Below are 17,862 nucleotides of genomic sequence, written 5' to 3' on the forward strand. Positions count from 1 at the left end.
CAGTGCAGAGCCTGCTTGGGATTCTCTCTCTCTCCCTCTCTCTCTCTGTCCTTCCCCTGCTCTCCCTCTCTCTCAAAATAAATGAATAAATAAATAAACTTAATTTTTTAATGAAGTATTTCTTAAATGTGATCATATCATAAATCTTGGAATAAATAAAAGAATCTTGTCATTTTCCATCTGCAAAAGAATATGGGATTTTGCTAGGGATTACATCGAATCTGTAGATCACTTCAAGTAGTATTGACATCTTATCAGTATTAAGTCTTCTGATCCATTACATGAAATGTCTTTCTATTTGTTTAGGTCTCTAATTTTATCCAGCAATATTTGATAGTTTTTTTTTTGTTTTTTTTTTATTTTTTTATTTTTTTATGAAATTTATTGACAAATTGGTTTCCATACAACACCCAGTGCTCATCCCAAAAGGTGCCCTCCTCAATACCCATCACCCACCCTCTCCTCCCTCCCACCCCCCATCAACCCTCAGTTTGTTCTCAGTTTTTAACAGTCTCTTATGCTTTGGCTCTCTCCCATTCTAACCTCTTTTTTTTTTTTTCCTTCCCCTCCCCCATGGGTTCCCGTTAAGTTTCTCAGGATCCACATAAGAGTGAAACCATATGGTATCTGTCTTTCTCTGTATGGCTTATTTCACTTAGCATCACACTCTCCAGTTCCATCCACGTTGCTACAAAAGGCCATATTTCATTTTTTCTCATTGCCACGTAATATTCCATTGTGTATATAAACCACAATTTCTTTATCCATTCATCAGTTGATGGACATATTTGATAGTTTTAAGTATACAAGTCTTACACTTTCCTAGTTGAATTTATTCCCAAGTATTTTATTCTTTTTGATCCTATTACAAATAGAATTTTTTTTTTGCCTGTTTGTTTTCAAGGAGCTTACTCTTTATTAGGAGTGTATATATACAAGCAACCTTTTTACATTAGTTTTTAATGTTCATTTATTTATTTTGAAGGAGAGAGAGAGAGAGAGAGAGAGAATGGAGGAGGGGCAGAAAGAGAGAAGGGAGAATCTCAAGCAGGCTCCACGCTGTCAACGTAGAGCCTGATGCCAGGCTCCATCTCATGAACCATGAGATCATGACCTGATCTGAAATCGAGTTGGACACTTAACCTACTGAGCCACCCAGGTGCCCCAGAAATCTTTTTTTAAAGTGAGGCATAATTGACCTATAACATTGTATTGGTTTCAGGTGTACAAGATAACATTTTGATAATTGTATACATTGTGAAATGATCCCCACAGTAAGTCTAATATACCATCTGTCATCATACACACTTAAAAAATTTTTTTTTCTTGTGACAGGACTTCTATAATCTACTCTCTTAGCAACTTGTAAATACCAGTATTATTAATTATAGTCGCTATGCTGCACATAACATTCCTATGATTTGGAATTGTTTTCTTAATTTCCTTTTTATATTGTTTGTAGCTAATGTATAGATACAGAAGTGATTTTTGTGTGTTTATTTTGTATCTTGTAATATTACTAATGTCATGCATTAGCTCTAACAGGTTTTTTTGGCAGATGGACTCTTTAGGGTGTTCTACATATAAGATCATACCATCTGCAAGTAGAGACAGTTCTACCTCTTCCTTATAAAGGAATACCTTTGGATATATTTGGATACCTTTTCTTTCTTTCTTTCTTTCTTTCTTTCTTTCTTTCTTTCTTAATCACTCTGCCTAGACTGGAAAGAATAGACCCTAGAGCAGTCCAGGTACCTCAGAGAACTTCTTGTTATGCTGACATAGGGCATCTCCATTCTAGACTGTTTCTATGTGTCTCCATTCAAAATTGCAATTCCTGGGAGATAGAATCTGCACATGTTCATGACTGCTGGTGCCCTAATCCCTGCAGGTGAGGTGTTATGATTAACCTAGTTTGGTCATATGCCTTCTCTCTGCCTAGAACGTGAGTCTGCTAGCAGAAGAAAGTGATGGCAGAGATGCCAAGCAGATAAAAGCAGTAAGTACTTCAGTAATTGAGGATCCCACAAAGAAACCACCCATCAGGTCTGTATAAATTTGATTGAGGTTGTCTGTTTTCTTGTTGATTTTCTAGAGATAAGTAAAAAGTTCAATCTTAGTACTTTGCTGTCAACTGGATGGATTAGGATTTTGGTGAGGCAATAAGAAAATTCTTTGTTTGGGATCAAAGCATTATACCTAATATCCAAGAGAAGATGGGAGAGTTCAGGTACTCCTAACTAAACAGAACCTGCCCGTGATCCTATGAACAATCAGGATCATTAAGTCCATCATGTACTAAGATCTAGAACCCAGATGATACCTTAGTATCACTCACTGTGGACTAGCAACAGAAATCTCTCTTACATCCTGATGATATGTAGTATCTTTCTTTTCTGCTAACAAGTGTCCTCAGGGACCTGGTTTCTTCAGAAGAGACACACCCTCTCTGAAACTGGATGTCAATTTTAGAACTTTGGATCATTCCCCAATTAGGCAAGAGCAAATTTTGTAACATAATGTTATCCATTCTATTTTGAAAATGCCCTCTGGTGGACAGAACTAGTATCGTTTTCCTTTGTAACAGTTAACAACAGTCATTGAAGATAATAGAATAGGCATAGGGAGTGAACAAACCCCTCTACTTGGGTTCACTCTCCGTGTAATCCAGCCAATATGGCCTTTGATGACCACCACCATTTTGCTTGTCTTTTCTGCTTCCCTCTAAATTAATCATAATACAATTATTAAGAGGAAAATATTTGTTTTTACAATTTATGTTATCATGCTGTCCAAGTTTTTAGGTATTGTGGTAGCAAGATATTTTAGGAAGGTATATGCAGTAAAGGTCAAGTGCTATGCAATTATGGGAAGTTAGTCATTAAAAAAATTTTTTAATGTTTATTTTTGAGAGAGAGAGAGAGAGAGAGAGCAGGGGAGGGGAAGAGACAGAGGGAAACACGGAATTTGAAGCAGGCTTCAGACTCTGAGCTGTCAGTACAGAGCCCAACATGGGGCTCAAACCCACGAACTGTGCAAGATCATGACCTGAGCATGTGCAAGATCAGACTCTAAACTGACTGATTCACCCAGGCACCCCAGGAAGTTAGTTACTAGTATATCCACTCTCCAACAGCATAGAATGCCTGTGCTCACCAGGAAAACCACTAACCCAAAAATCCTATATATCATCTAAGAATTCAATAGATGCCTTATTACTTGCAAAAAGTATAAATCATGACTGTTTCCACGCATAAGAGTAGCAACCAAAAGCTCTGGAAGTTTTTTTAAACAAAGGTAAGAAGCATTCCTTGACCTCAGACATTGAACCATTTTAGACAAGATCCTTGAAATCTTATCTTGAGAAATGTCAGAGAAAAACTGAAATCCAATCTGGGTTTAAACAGAAAAACTATCTGAAACTTATAGAAGCACTTGAAACATCAAATTATCAGTGACTACACTTTTCTTGAGTCATGTAGAAGCCCTTTTGTGTTTCTTCCCTCCTGTTGATCTGTCTCCTAGGGTTAGTGGAATAGTACATTTCTCCCTCTCTCCCAGCCAGGAATTTCGTATTTGAATGTTGTCAGTTAGAGGAAGTGGCAGAAATAAACACCTATTATAAGTTGTCATCAATAATAGTTTCTGATGAGAAAGTTTTAGAAATAAGGGGAGGGGTCTATGGCAGACCCTCTGGGCTTCCTCCTTATATCCCCTCAACTCATCTCTGCTTTCAGTCACAGCTGTGGTGGATAGTTCTGTGTGAGTCAGGTGTGTTTAGCACTGACAATGCCCATGGCCATATACTGTGCATCTTCCATATTCTGCCCTAGGACAGTCCCCAGTGCCACAGGAGTCTGCTAGACCCATAGACAAGTGCAGTCCAGGGCAAACTCATCTGAAGGGGAATGAGAGGGGATGATGATCCAGGCTCCCGTCCTTCAGATGGACCATTCTGAGAGGCATCCTGTAGTTTCTCAGGAGGTCCTGGCTAACTGGAGCCCCTGTTGCCCACAAAAACAATCTAGTTAATGACCCTTATGTGATCTTTTCCTTCTCTATTTCATTCTCCTCAGTCCCTCCTGTGATTATCTTCCAAACAAACTACCTTTACCCAATTCCTTCTCGCAGGTTCTGCTTTCAGATGAACTGAATAGTCATCATTGGTATTTGAGTTCTCTGTACAGGAACCCAGATATCTTGGCACTTGGTCCCTCCAGGGAACCATGTGGCTGGGGATATGTGGGAACAAACTGATGGCTTTGAGTATAGGATAATACTGCAGTGAACAGAGACAGATAAGGGAGGAGAGAAAAGAATTCAGACCTGGACAAGGCAGAAGAGGAAGGGTTTTCATGGAATGGAGAAGAGGATCAGTGGGGGTCCTGGACAATCCAAAAGGAGCATACACCTTCACTCTAGAAAGGAGACTAGCTCAAGACTGTACTGAGGCTACATTGACATATTACTCCCCCTTCCTATTCTTCCCTAATTCTTATTCTGATATGATCTGTGAGCCCCAGACACGTGCAGGAACATACAATAATGGCTATTACCTCCATTCCAGGGATGATATATGACAAATATGAAACTTCTAAGGAGAGAAGGGAGTGCATGGGTCAGGCCCTATAGCCAAGAATCCCTAGTTCATTCCTACCCTTCCTTAGCCCCTTATCTCCCTGCTTTTTTTGATATTCCCAGCTGGTCATCAGGTAGACATTCATGATAGGTTATAGGAAGGCAAAGGGCATTGAGCTCTTCACTTTTACCCTGTATATGTGATTCTCGGGTTCAGGAGTTGTGGTGCAGCCTCAGTGCTAGGTCACTTTTGTACCCTTATATGATCGCACTGTTATTTTGCTTTCTCCATTTCTCCCTCTAATTTGTCCAGAGGAGTAATTCTCTTCTTCTTGTACTCTTTGGGAATGGGTTTCTAGATACTGTTACTCATTCCCTAAACATATGAAGAAAAATTAAAATCCATTAGGAACAGACTTCAAACCTCAAGCAGTCTCTAAGACAGACTCAGCTTTCACTTTTGCTTGCAAAGAGCCTTAAAGTCAGCCTGAAATTAGTAACTAGAATCTTCTCCATTCCCATGTGTCTCCTGGGCATGTGCACAGCCTTGTGCATTTGCACAGTCTTATTTATTTATTTAATTTATTCATTCATTCATTATTTATTTATTTCATTTATTTTTAAAGATTTTATTTATTTATTTATTTTTTGATTGGTCTCTCTCTTTTTGTTCTTTGTTCATTTCTTTCTCTTTTTTTTGTAATTTAACTTTATTTTTATTTTTTAAAATTTACATCCAAATTAGTTAGTGTATAGTGAAGCAATGATTTCAGTAGATTCCTTAATGCCCCTTACCCATTTAGCCCATCCCCCCTCCCACAACCCCTCCAGCAACCCTCAGTTTGTTCTCCATATTTATGAGTCTCTTTTGTTTTGTCCCCCTCCCTGTTTTTATATTATTTTTGTTTCCCTTCCCTTATGTTCATCTGTCTTGTCTCTTAAAGTCCTCATATGAGTGAAAGCATAGGATTTTTGTCTTTCTCTGACTAATTTAACTTAGCATAATACCCTCCAGTTCCATCCACGTAGTTGCAAATGGCAAGATTTCATTCTTTTTGATTGCCAAGTAATACTGCATTGTGTGTGTGTGTGTATACACCACATTTTCTTTATCCCTTCATCCATCAATGGACATTTGGGCTCTTTCCATACTTTGGCTATGTTGATAGTGCTACTATAAACATGGGGGTGCATGTGTCCCTTCGAAACAGCACACCTGTATCCCGTGGATAAATGCCTAGTAGTGCAATGGCTAGGTTGCAGGGTAGTTCTATTTTTAGTTTTTTGAGGAACCTTCAGACCGTTTTCCAGAGTGGCAGAGTACCAGCTTGCATTCCCACCAACAATGCAAAAGAGATCCTCTTTCTCCGCATCCTCGCCAACATCTGTCGTTGCCTGAGTTGTTAATGTTAGCCATTCTGACAGGTGTGAGGTGGTATCTCATTGTGGTTTTGATTTATATTTCCCTGATGATGAGTGATGTGGAGCAGTTTTTCATGTGTTGGTTGGCCATCTGGATGTCTTCTTCGGAGAAGTGTCTATTCATGTCTTTTGCCCATTTCTTCACTGGATTATTTGTTTTTTGGGTGTTGAGTTTGATAAGTTCTTTATAGATTTTGGATACTAACCCTTTATCTGATATGTCATTTGCAAATATCTTCTCCCATTCCGTCAGTTGCCTTTTAGCTTTGCTGATTGTTTGCTTTGCTGTGCAGAAGCTTTTTATTTTGATGAGGTCCCAATAGTTCATTTTTGCTTTTGTTTCCCTTGCCTCTGGAGATGTGTTGAGTAAGAAGTTGCTGCGGCCAAGATCAAGGAGGTTTTTGCCTGCTTTCTCCTCGAGGATTTTGATGGCTTCCTGTCTTACATTGAGGTCTTTCATCCATTTTCAGTTTCTTTTTGTGTATGGTATAAGAAAGTGGTCCAGGTTCATTCTTCTGCATGTTGCTGTCCAGTTTTCCCAGCACCACTTGCTGAAGAGACTGTCTTTATTCCATTGGATATTCTTTCCTGCTTTGTCAAAGATTAGTTGGCCATATGTTTGTGGGTCCATTTCTGGGTTCTCTATTTTGTTCCATTGATCTGAGTGTCTCCTCTTGTGCCAGTACCATACTGTCTTGATGGTTACAGCTTTGTAGTATAGCTTGAAGTCTGGGATTGTGATGCCTCCTGCTTTGGTTTTCTTTTTCAAGATCACTTTGGCTATTCGGGGTCTTTCCCGGTTCCATACAAATTTTAGGATTATTTGTTCTAGCTCTGTGAAGAATGCTGGTGTTACTTTGATAGGGATTGCATTGAATATGTATATTGCTTTGGGTAGTATTGACATTTTAACAATATTTGTTCTTCCTATTGAGGAGCATGAAATCTTTTTCCATTTCCTTGTGTCTTCTCCAATTTCTTTCATAAGCTTTCTATAGTTTTCAGTGTATAGATTTTCACCTCTTTGGTTAGATTTATTCCTAGGTATTTTATGGTTTTTGATGCAACTGGAAATGGGATCGATTCCTTGATTTCTCTTTCTGTTGCTTCATTGTTGGTGTATAGGAATGCAACCGATTTCTGTGCATTGATTTTGTATCCTGCAACTTTGCTGAATTCATGAATCAGTTCTAGCAGTTTTTTGGTGGAATCTTTTGGGTTTTCCATATAGAGTATCCTGTCACCTATGATGAGTGAAAGTTTGACCTCCTCCTGGCCGATTTGGATGCCTTTTATTTCTTTGTGTTGTCTGATTGCAGAGGCTAAGACTTCCAATACTATGTTGAGTAACGGTGGCAAGAGTGGACATCCCTGTCTCATTCCTGACCTTAGGGGGAAAGCTCTCAGTTTTTCCCCATTGAGGATGATATTAGCATTGGGTTGCTTGTATATGGCTTTTATGATCTCAAGGTATGCTCCTTCTATCCCTAATTTCTTGAGTATTTTTATCAAGAAAGGATGCTGTATTTTGTCAAATGCTTTCTTTGCATCTATTGAGAGGATCATATGGTTCTTGTCCTTTCTTTTATTGATGTGATGAATCACGTTAATTGTTTTGCGGATACTGAACCAGCCCTGCATCCCAGATATAAATCCCACTTGGTCGTGGTGAACAATTTTTTTAATGTATTGTTGGATCCGGTTGGCTAATATCTTGTTGAGGATTTTTGCATCCATGTTCATCAGGGAAATTGGTCTATAATTCTCCTTTTTAGTGGGGGTCTCTGTCTGGTTTTGGAATCAGGGTAATGCTGGCTTCATAGAAAGAGTTTGGAAGTATTCCTTCCATTTCTATTTTTTGGAACAGTTTCAAGAGAATAGGTGTTAACTCTTCCTTAAATGTTTGGTAGGATTCCCCTGTAAAGCCATCTGGCCCTGGACTCCTGTTTTTTGGCAGATTTTTTATTACTAACTCGATTTCCTTACTGGTTATGGGTCTCTTCTAATTTTCTATTTCTTCCTGTTTCAGATTTATTTATTCTTTCTTTCTTTCTTTCTTTTCTTTCTTTCTTTCTTTCTTTCTTTCTTTCTTTCTTTCTTTCTTTTGTTTTTAAAGATTTTATTTTTAAGTAATCTCTACACCCAATGTGGGGCTCAAACTCACAACGCTGAGATTAAGAGTTGCACGTTGTACTGACCGAGCCAGCCAGGTGCCCCTACACAGTCTTTCAGATCTCCTGGAATATGATACAGCTTTTCAGAGTTCCCTATGGTTATCCAGTTCTGCAGGATGTACTCTAAAATTCCTATCCTGTCTCTTGCTAACTGCAACCAAAAAAGCAAAGACTTAACGCAGCAGCAATGTTGCCAGTAGATGGCTATTATTTTTGAAGATGCCCTGGGAGTAGGGCTTTTCTTTTTTTTTCTTTCTACTGAGCTGAAAGAATTCCGAGTTAAATCAAACAGCCAGAACAACCTAAAGAAAGATTTTCCAGGGAGCTGCAAAGTTTGGACAAAGACACTGTCTGTGCTCTGAGGATGTTGCTTTTAACTGAGCTCCACAAGAGGTCAGTCCTCTCCATTGGCCATGAGACTGCTGACTTTTTTTTACCACAAAGTGAGCTGGGAATGGAGGGTGGATGGAAATAGCATCCCATCCATAAGTTAAAATACCCCAGATCCCACTTTCTAACCGAAGTTCAGTAGTTTCTCTTCAATAGATGACTTCCAGTTTGTTCTGTGGTTCTGGTTAATTTCCAAAATTCTAAAATGGTTCACTTTAGTTGTTTTGCCAGTATCTTCATTGTTTTTGTGGAAAAGCAAGTTTCACTGAGGTCCTCATTCTGCTATTCTGGAAGTTGATTTCCCGGCAAGCTCATTCCTAAACATGGTTCTTCTCACATATCCTACATCTCTGCAACAGAGCTTTTATTTAAAGTTTGTGCTGCTTCCATCAGACTCAAGGTCAGAATGTGAGTCTTTGTCACAGCATGATTTAAAATTATTTTGATGTGAAATATCCCAGTTATCTTTAAGGTGTATGGTTCTCTTAAATGGAACTTCCAGAGATCACTGGAACATATTTCATCAAGAGCATCCCACTAGCCAGCTGTGCAACAGAAGATTGCTTACTGACAGCAGACCCTGACAGAAGGTGATCACTTGAGTGCTGTCAAGTTCTCTGTACAACTGCCGTAGCTGAAAAAAATCCCAGTAGATTCTTCTCGTTCTGTTTTCATCCTATCGCCCAGGATGTGTTCTTGACCCATCATTGCTACCTTTGGGGAAGGGAAAAGCATCATGGGCTATTTGGAATGAAGTGCTAATCTTTCCTCCTTAGCTCTGGACCTTTCACTTGGCATTAGTGGAGCCAATCAATAATGCCTTTTTTTCAGACTTCTCAGTCCCTCCCCTAAGAATCAGTTCATATCATTTCCATGTCATTCATGACTTTACTGCTAGGACATGAACTATGCCTTTTTCAGGTCCTAGGTGCTAGTCTGACAGAAGTTTTCTGTCTTTAATGAGCTTGTTGTTACCCTCCAACAATTGAGAGTGGGTGAAAGACATATACACCTACTCCCCTATCTCTATGGAGCTGATTGAAATAATCAAAGAAAATAACACCAATGATGAAATGATGGAAGGGAGATGTGGATATATTCCACAATCATAGAAGAATTTTTGGTAGATAATGGCCACCTAGGACTCAATGTAAGGCAAAAACCCATACATATCATTCTCAAGAAAGTAGTGTAGTATCATGAAAACTAAGCAGAGGAAATCCTGGCAGAGCCACACTAGTACTTACTAATCTAAAAAATAAAATCTCCTAGAAAAAACTGTTTTTTGGAGGGATTGAGGCCATTATTACTTGGAAACTCTTTTGATGCTGCAGATAAATAGTACCTGAAGGCCGTTGCAGAATTTAGAAAAGGAGGCCATGAAAACAAAACAAAACAAAAAACTATGGAGACATCTTTCCCTGACTGTACCTCTCATTAGAGCAGGTAGTTCATCTCAACGCTAGAAGAAGTTTCTTTATTTTCAGGGACAACTGACCCTGTGAGGCAGCTACCCTCAGCGCAACTTACAAAACAGCCAGGAAGGAAGTCATACACCTGTCCCAAAAACAGAAACCAGGCCAAACAGAAAATTGATACCAAAAACTGTTACCTACGGCAGCAATTTGAACAAACAATGGGAAAAGTTCTACCAAGACAAAGTTCTGAATAAGAAGACCCATGACTCTGACTTCCTCTCAACCCTGTGCAGGATGCTGAAACACTGAACTGGTGATTTAAACCCACATAATGAAGGACTCCCACAGCAGCCAGGTAAATAGTGAGGGACCCAAGAAAAATAAAGACAAGATATTTTTAGTCAATTATCATGTCTATCTAAATCAGGGGTTGGCAAGGTTTTTCTTAAAGGGCCAGAGAGGTAAATATTTTAGGCTTTGTGGGCCAAAAGACACAATCAAGACTATTATACAGATACTTATATAACCATCTAAAATGTAATCATTTAAAAATATAAAAACATTTCTCGGGTTGTGGGCTGTAAAAACAAAACAGGTGGCTGGCCAGTTATGGCCCATGGGCTCTAGCTTGCTGATCTAGACTTATCCTCACTCAAATATGAATAATGAGGGAAGACACTGAGTCTGTGATTCTTATGAAACATAGAAGAAAAAGATAAACAGAGCATACACAAGATATATAAACATTAGTTAAGATACTTCTTGTCGTGACAGAAATCCAATTCATACTAGCTTAAGTAGAAAAAGACTATCAATTCAGATAACTGAGGATGGGTGCTTCAAAAGGAGGGGCAATATCATACTTTTTATCCCTTCTCTTATCTCATCTGCTTCTCTATGATTTTGTCACTTTCCTTCTGCATATGTAAATTAAAATAAATATGTGTTATGTCAGAAATTTAGATTAAGTGAAAGATTTGGGGAAAATAAAAATGACTAAAATTGACCAAAAGAAGATCTGAACAAAGGTATAACATGAAAGTGATTTCAAAACTAGTCAAGAGTGAGCTGCAGAGTGGGTAGCTCTGGACTTCAGGGGGCTGGAGGTGAGTGGGGGAAGCTTGGGATGGTGGGAGAGAAGAATAGGAGGGGCCTGACCAAGGACAAAGTATAAGATTCTTGAGCATTACTCTGCGCCTGCAGATCCAGAAATTTGTTAGCAGCATCTATCTTCATGGCATTTCTCATCATTCTCGGTATGGGGCAGAGAAAAGGGCACAGAATTTATTTTAGAGATGGTGTTTTAATGTGTAGGTTGATTGAAGAAGGAAGGGATGTGAGGGAGGTGACAGTTCTGAAAGAATAGCTGAGGTGACAAGCCATGGAGGTTAGACTAAAGAGTGAAAGAAGTGAGGCAACAATGGGGCTGGTGGGTGGGGAAAAGAAGAAAGATCAAGAAGCTATAAGTATTTAACAGTTAAACCTCAATAAATATGGAAAATGAAAATAAACTATAGGTCTCTCTGTATGACCTAAGAACAATAGTAATGAAAGTTAGAGCAGGTAAAAGGTGGAAGACAGAGAATGGTAGGTACATTAGAGTCAAAGATTTCTAATGTGGAGCAGTTTCTAGCATGGTCATGTGTGAGTCTGGTTGACCTGGAGTGAAGGATGTATGTCACTTGAGTTGAGAAAGTCATGGAAGTGTGAGGTTTAGGGGTTTAATGGTTCTTCCAAAAGAAAGTTATCAGAGTGCTGGCACAATATGGGATTTAGAGGCAGATAGGAGCCTAGTGCTACATGCTATTATTATAAATGTAGAACAGTAACCATAAACTGGAAGATAAGAGAGAAAGTGGTAGAGGGATTTTTACCCATCTGAGAGGAATACTGGTTTGGCAATAATGGAAATGAGAAAAATTCAAAATTCCCTCAGCCCCTATACTGTGTGGATTATGGGAGACCACAAGCCCCCTAACTTCAACAGGATAGCAACCGGAATAGGATTTTCAGGATAAGACAAGAAGGAAAGGAGGAAGGGAAGAATATAGGAGAGAAGAGTGTGGGAAAGTTTGTTTATAATGGAAATAAATACCCAGAAGGCACAGTGGAAAAGTAATTTAGGCAAGGGAGCAGTGGGATGATGAGTCAGGAAAGAGAGAATAAAGTGGTTTTGGTTTGGAAGTATGGAAAAGAAAAGAAAAAAAGAATGGGAGATATAGAGGTTAAATGATGGGTTGCCTATATTTTGGGCAAAATCCGAGAACGATAGGTGAGTTCAACTGGCCTTTAGATGAAATCCTGGTGTCTGGCTTCAGGAGATCTCCTAAGATGGCTATATCTAGATAAGGTCTCAGTGGATTTGTATCATGATATCCAAGTTGGGGAGCTGAGGCAATCATATTGGAGCCAGTCTAGTTTGGCTCTATCATTGAATAACTTCCAAGCTATTGTATATAGTGAGTGTTCAATGTGTATTAGTTATTTGTCCCATTTCAACAGTCCTAGGACTGGGGTGGGAGTTGCCTATCCCATAGTGTGATGGGAATGGCCTCTCCTAGGGAACTGGAATAGCAGAGACCATCCTGCCCAAAGGCAAGGGTATTGACCAGATGAACTTAATTTTGGGTAGGAAAGTGTGTTTATTGAAGAGGAGGTAGAGGGAAGAATTCATTGTACTCTATCCCATGAAACATGTCCAAAAGAGTCACTCACTGAAAAGTCTATGAGACTCAAGCTTCTGAAAAGAACATAGGGAAATCATTTCATTATCAGATGAGGTGGAAGAAATGTCTTTTAAACAGAATTTCCCTGCCCCTCTCACTCCCTACCATCACCTTCATCTAATCAATCTACAATTGTGACATTTCCTTACCTCACTTAATCTTCTGAATCTTTTCCCACAGATCTAATCTCAATGATGTTGTCACTTCTTCTGCGATTTTATTGTGTTGTAGTGTATGTTTGTTTATTGATTTGTTTCCTCCTCTCTTTACTATGCTGTAGTAGAGGGTGCTGAGCGGGAGGGGGCAGAGAGAGAGGGAGAGAGAGAATCCCAAGCAGGTTCTGTGCTGCCAGCACAGGGCCTGATGTGGGGCTCAAACTCAAAACTGTGAGATCATGAACTGAGCTGAAATCAAGAGTCATAGGCTTAACCGACTGAGCCACCCAGACAACCCTACACCATGTTTCTGGAAGTAATTAATTTCGTTCTAAAATGTAGGAAATAGGAAAACTTCCTTGACTCCCAGCAAATTTTTAACTTCTATTCTTATCTATTAGGGGCACCTGGGTGGCTCAGTCGGTTAGGCATCCGACTTTGGCGTGGGTCATAATCTCAAGGTTCATGAGTTTGAACCCAATGTCAGGCTCTGTGCTGACAGCTCAGAGCCTGGAGCCTGCTTCAGATTCTGTGTCTCCCTCTCTCTCTGTCCCTCCCCTGCTCATACTCTGTCTCTCTCTCTCTCTCTCTCTTAAAAGTAAATAAATATTAAAAAAATAGTATTAGTATTTACCTTTGCAGAGCTATTGTATTAAGCATACAAGGAACCCAGCATGAAATAGACAAATAGTGACCAGTATTATAATTTTAATTCCCCATAAACTATACTTTTTTAAGTATAATAGTCCAGTTGAATAAGTAGTTGGCAACCTAAATAGGAGACTATTGAGAGTTTGTGTGAAGTAATATGCTTAAAGCTAATCTCTGTTTAATTGGTACTACACCCTAGGGATCACCACTTGGGATCTGAACAAAACTGAAAGAGGTTGTTCCTGAAACCATATCCTAGATTCTGGAATCCCAAAATTCATTAATACCAAATGGAAGTTAGCCATTTCAGTGTTGCCTGGGTGGCTTAGTCAGTTGGGTGTCAGATTTCAGCCCAGATTATGATCTTGCACAGATTGTGGGTCTGAGCCCTGCGTCAGGCTCTGTGCTAAAGTTCAGAGCCTGGAGCCTGCTTCAGATTCTGTGTCTCCCTCTCTCTCTCTGCCCCTCCCCTACTCATGCTCTGTCTCTCTGTCTCCCAAGAATAAATTAACATTAAAACAAAAAATTTTTAAGCTCTATAGTATTAAAAAAGAAAAAAGCTACCGCACTTGACCCACTTATTTGACACTTAATCTGAACTGAATTCACATTACAGAGCCCTCAAAAGACTATATTATGACATGGTTGAGAACATAGCCCTGGATTTAGACTGTTTGGGATCAAACCCCACCACTTATTTTCTGTGTGATTTTGAGCAACTTATTTTCTTCAAGTGTCACCTACAAAATAGGGATAATAATAGAACCCATCTCATGGAGCTATTGTGAGGATCACCTGAATTCATATGTGTAAAGGGCTTAAAACAATACTTAGCACACACAAAAAATGGCTCAATAAATGTTAGCTATTACAGTAACAACAATATATATTTTTTCTACAACTTCTCCTGAATGGTCACCTAGAGTTGTAGATGAAGTTGGGTGTAGCTCTAGATTTGATTTAATTCGATCCTCCCACAAGATCTTCATGAAACAGATTCAAAGAGAGAAACTGACTTGAAGCATTTCCTATGACACACACTGGGCAGAAGTACTTACTGCATAATCTTATTTAATTCTCCCCAAACTCTGTGAGATAGGTACCATTCCCATTCATGTCCCCGTTTTACAGGTGAGACACTGAAGCCAAGAGAAGTTAACACACTTGCCCAACACCGCTAATATGTGGTGAGGCAGGATTAGAAATCAGAGCCTCTCATTCTAGAGTCTATCCCTTAGTAAATTCTATGTCACTCTGCCTTTTGAAACCAATTGAATTCCTAAATTTCTACATCAAAGCACATGGTCAACAATATTCAAGCATGGAAATTTCCGAAGCAGGAGTTTCCAGTTAACCAGCTAAAGGAAAATCTTGCTAATTCTTCCACTGCCCCACATAACTTCCTGGTCAACTTGTCTGGATGAATTAATTGCAAACATTCCTTTAATAAGTAACAAAATAAATAGACTTTTTGTATGGTGTTATGAGGAGAGTTAATTGGAGGGCATTAAGCTTCACCTAATACTTATGTTCCTTATTCCATCCTCCTCTCTCTCTTGCTTTCAGCTGATGATTTCACTCCTACTTCACAGAGAAGATACAGGCCAATAGGCAGGAAATTCTTTAGCATCCTACCTCCCCCCAAAATCTACAAAATTATCTGCAGCCCTGTCAGTGTTTGCCTTTTCCTTATTTTCTCAGTGGTGAAGTGATCTCTCTTTGAAGGTGATTTTCTCTACACATACAGTAAATCAGTGATTCTCAGAGTATGATCCCTGGGCAAGCAGCATCAGCAGCACCTTGGAGCTTGTTAGAAATGTAAATTCTCGTGCCCAATCCCAGATGTACTGAATCAGAAACTCTGGGAGTGAGGCCCAACAACCTGTTTTAACAAGCACTCAAGGTGATTCTGGTGCATACTTAAGGCTGAGAACTGCTGGTCTAAATTCTTACTATTCAAAGTCGGGTCCATGGACCAGCAGCACTGATAATATCACCTGGGAGCTGGTTGGACATGTAAACTCAAGGAGTGTCTGGGTGGCTCAGCTGGTTAAGCGTCCAACTCTTGATTTTGGTTCAGGTCATGATCTCACAGTCCCTCTCTGTCCCTAGCTTGCTCACACATTCTCTCTCTCTCAAATATAAGTAAAATAAACTTAGAAAAAAAAAGAGATGTGGAATTGTAAGCCCCAATCCAGATTCACTGAATCAGAATATGCATTCAATAGAATCCCAGGGATGATTACAAGATCTCCAGGTGACTCACATGCATATATAAAGTTTGAGAAGCACTGCTGTAGATGACATTCTCAGAGACCAGGCTCATTTTTATTGATCTATTACATTCACTCCTTTGGATCTTTCTGATCAGCATTTTACTTTATTATTTTTTTAATTAGTTTTACTTTTATTTTTTTAAAGTTTATTTATTTTTGAGAGAGAGAGGGGGAGAGAGATAGCGCACGAGGGGCAGAGAGAGAATACAGAGAATCCTAAGCAGGCTGTATGCCATCAGTGTTCTCTCTCTCTCTCTCCCCCAAAATAAATAAATAACAACTTTTTTTTGCTCATTTATTTTGGGAGAGGGAGAGAGTGAGCGGGAGAAGGGCAGAGAGAGAGGGGACAGAGGGTCTGAAGTGGGCTCTGTGCTGACAGCAGAGAGCCTGATGTGGGGCTTGAACTCATGAACCATGAGATCATGATCTGAGCCAAAGTTAGACACTTAACCAGCTGAGCCACCCAAGTGCCCCAATAAATAAAAACTTTTAAAAAATGATCCTGTCTCTTCATAATTTAAAAACAAATTATTTCCTGACCCCTTCATCTACTTCTCTCTTTCCTTTCATTCACACGCAAGCTTTTTGAATGATTTGCCTATACCATAATTAAAGTCTCTTGATTACCATCTCTCACTCATTCCATATCAGCCTAACTTTGGCTCCTACCACCCTCCTGGAACTTCTTGGGCAAAGGTAACAAGTAACACCTTTATGGATGAATCCAATGGATGATTTTTAGTCATAAACATACTTGACCTCTCTACAGTCTTTGATAATACTGGCCATATCTTCCTTAAAATTTTCCTTTGGCTTTTGAACAAGCCATTTTTTCCATCTTCTACCTCTCTGACCACTCGTTATCAGACTTTCTCTGGTATGTACCCCTCCCTCACCTAGTCTTGGTGCTTCAGAGGAGTGGGTCTACTTGGTCTAAAACAGGATTTCCCAGTCTCAATATTCTTTTTTTTTAATGTTTATTTTTTTATTTTTGAGAGAGAGAGAGCAGGGGAGGGGCAGAGAGAGAGAGGAGAGAAAGAGAGAATCCCAAGCAGGCTCCAAGCTGTCAGTGTAGAGTCTGAAATGGGGCTCAAACTAACGAACTGTGAGATCATGGTCTGAGCTGAAATCAAGAGTCAGACACTTGTGGGAGCTGTCCTGTGCATTGGAGAATGTTTAGTTGTATCCCTGACACTAGATGCCAGTAGTGGCCCCTTCTTCCAGTTGTGACAATCAAAAATGTCTCCAGATATTGCTAAATGTCTTCTCAGGAGAAAAAGTGCCTATGGTAAAAGTGCCTACGGTGAAAGTGGCTAAAAGCAATCTAATGTGACCTAGTTCTAATAAGCACTAAGAGAGGTTTCCTGAAGATTTCTAGGAAAGTTCTGTACTTGAGAAAGAGCTATGGAAAGCCATTCTTTTTCTCCCACTACATGTGGGAAGCATGTAATGTTGATTGCTACAGGCAGCCATCCTATAACTCTGAGTGAAGAATGAGATGCATCTCATGACATCACTGGATCACTGGATCAACCAGTTCTAATGTCTGTTCTTCCTCTGGATTTAATCTTGAATAATATACCTTCCAAACTTACTCATCTTGTTGCTTCCTGTTGTCTCATTTCCTTATACTTGTTTTTTGTCTCAGCTTGTTCCCTTTAGACTGACGTTTTATTTGCACTTTATGTTTGGTTTTCTACTTTAGTTTCCCAGTGGAGACTAATTTTTCTTTCTTTCTCCATGTTTTGCATGGAGGCCAGCCATCTCACCACTGGCCTGATGACTCCCAGCTCCCAGGGCTCAACTGAAACCTCAGAAATAACTCTCTCTGCGCAGCTGAAGGGACACCTGGAACACGTAAGTCAGAAAAGAGGTCTGGCTGGGCTCCAGAACCCTCTTTCGATATACTTAAGGCTCAGTGGTTCCCTCTGCTGATATTATTTCAGGAGACTGAACTATTCTAACTTGAAACCAATTTTCTTTGGAGTTTTAAGAACTCCACTTAATCCTACAGAAGAATTGGAATTGAGAAATAGAAACAGGAAGTCCAAAAATTAGATTCTTGCAGTTAC

The 17,862-nt window shown here is 39.5% G+C and overlaps 1 long non-coding RNA gene across 1 annotated transcript; it reads left to right on the forward strand.

Moving 5' to 3' along the window:
* The first annotated feature begins 1,942 nt into the window (after window positions 1-1,942).
* Window positions 1,943-17,642, forward strand: LOC122484734. The gene is made up of 3 exons (XR_006297689.1): window positions 1,943-2,046; window positions 10,052-10,337; window positions 17,546-17,642. It is a non-coding gene; the product is annotated as an uncharacterized LOC122484734 (long non-coding RNA).
* Window positions 17,643-17,862: the final 220 nt, after the last annotated feature.

Source organism: Prionailurus bengalensis, chromosome E1 (assembly GCF_016509475.1).
Source record: "Prionailurus bengalensis isolate Pbe53 chromosome E1, Fcat_Pben_1.1_paternal_pri, whole genome shotgun sequence".
NCBI lineage: Eukaryota > Metazoa > Chordata > Mammalia > Carnivora > Felidae > Prionailurus > Prionailurus bengalensis.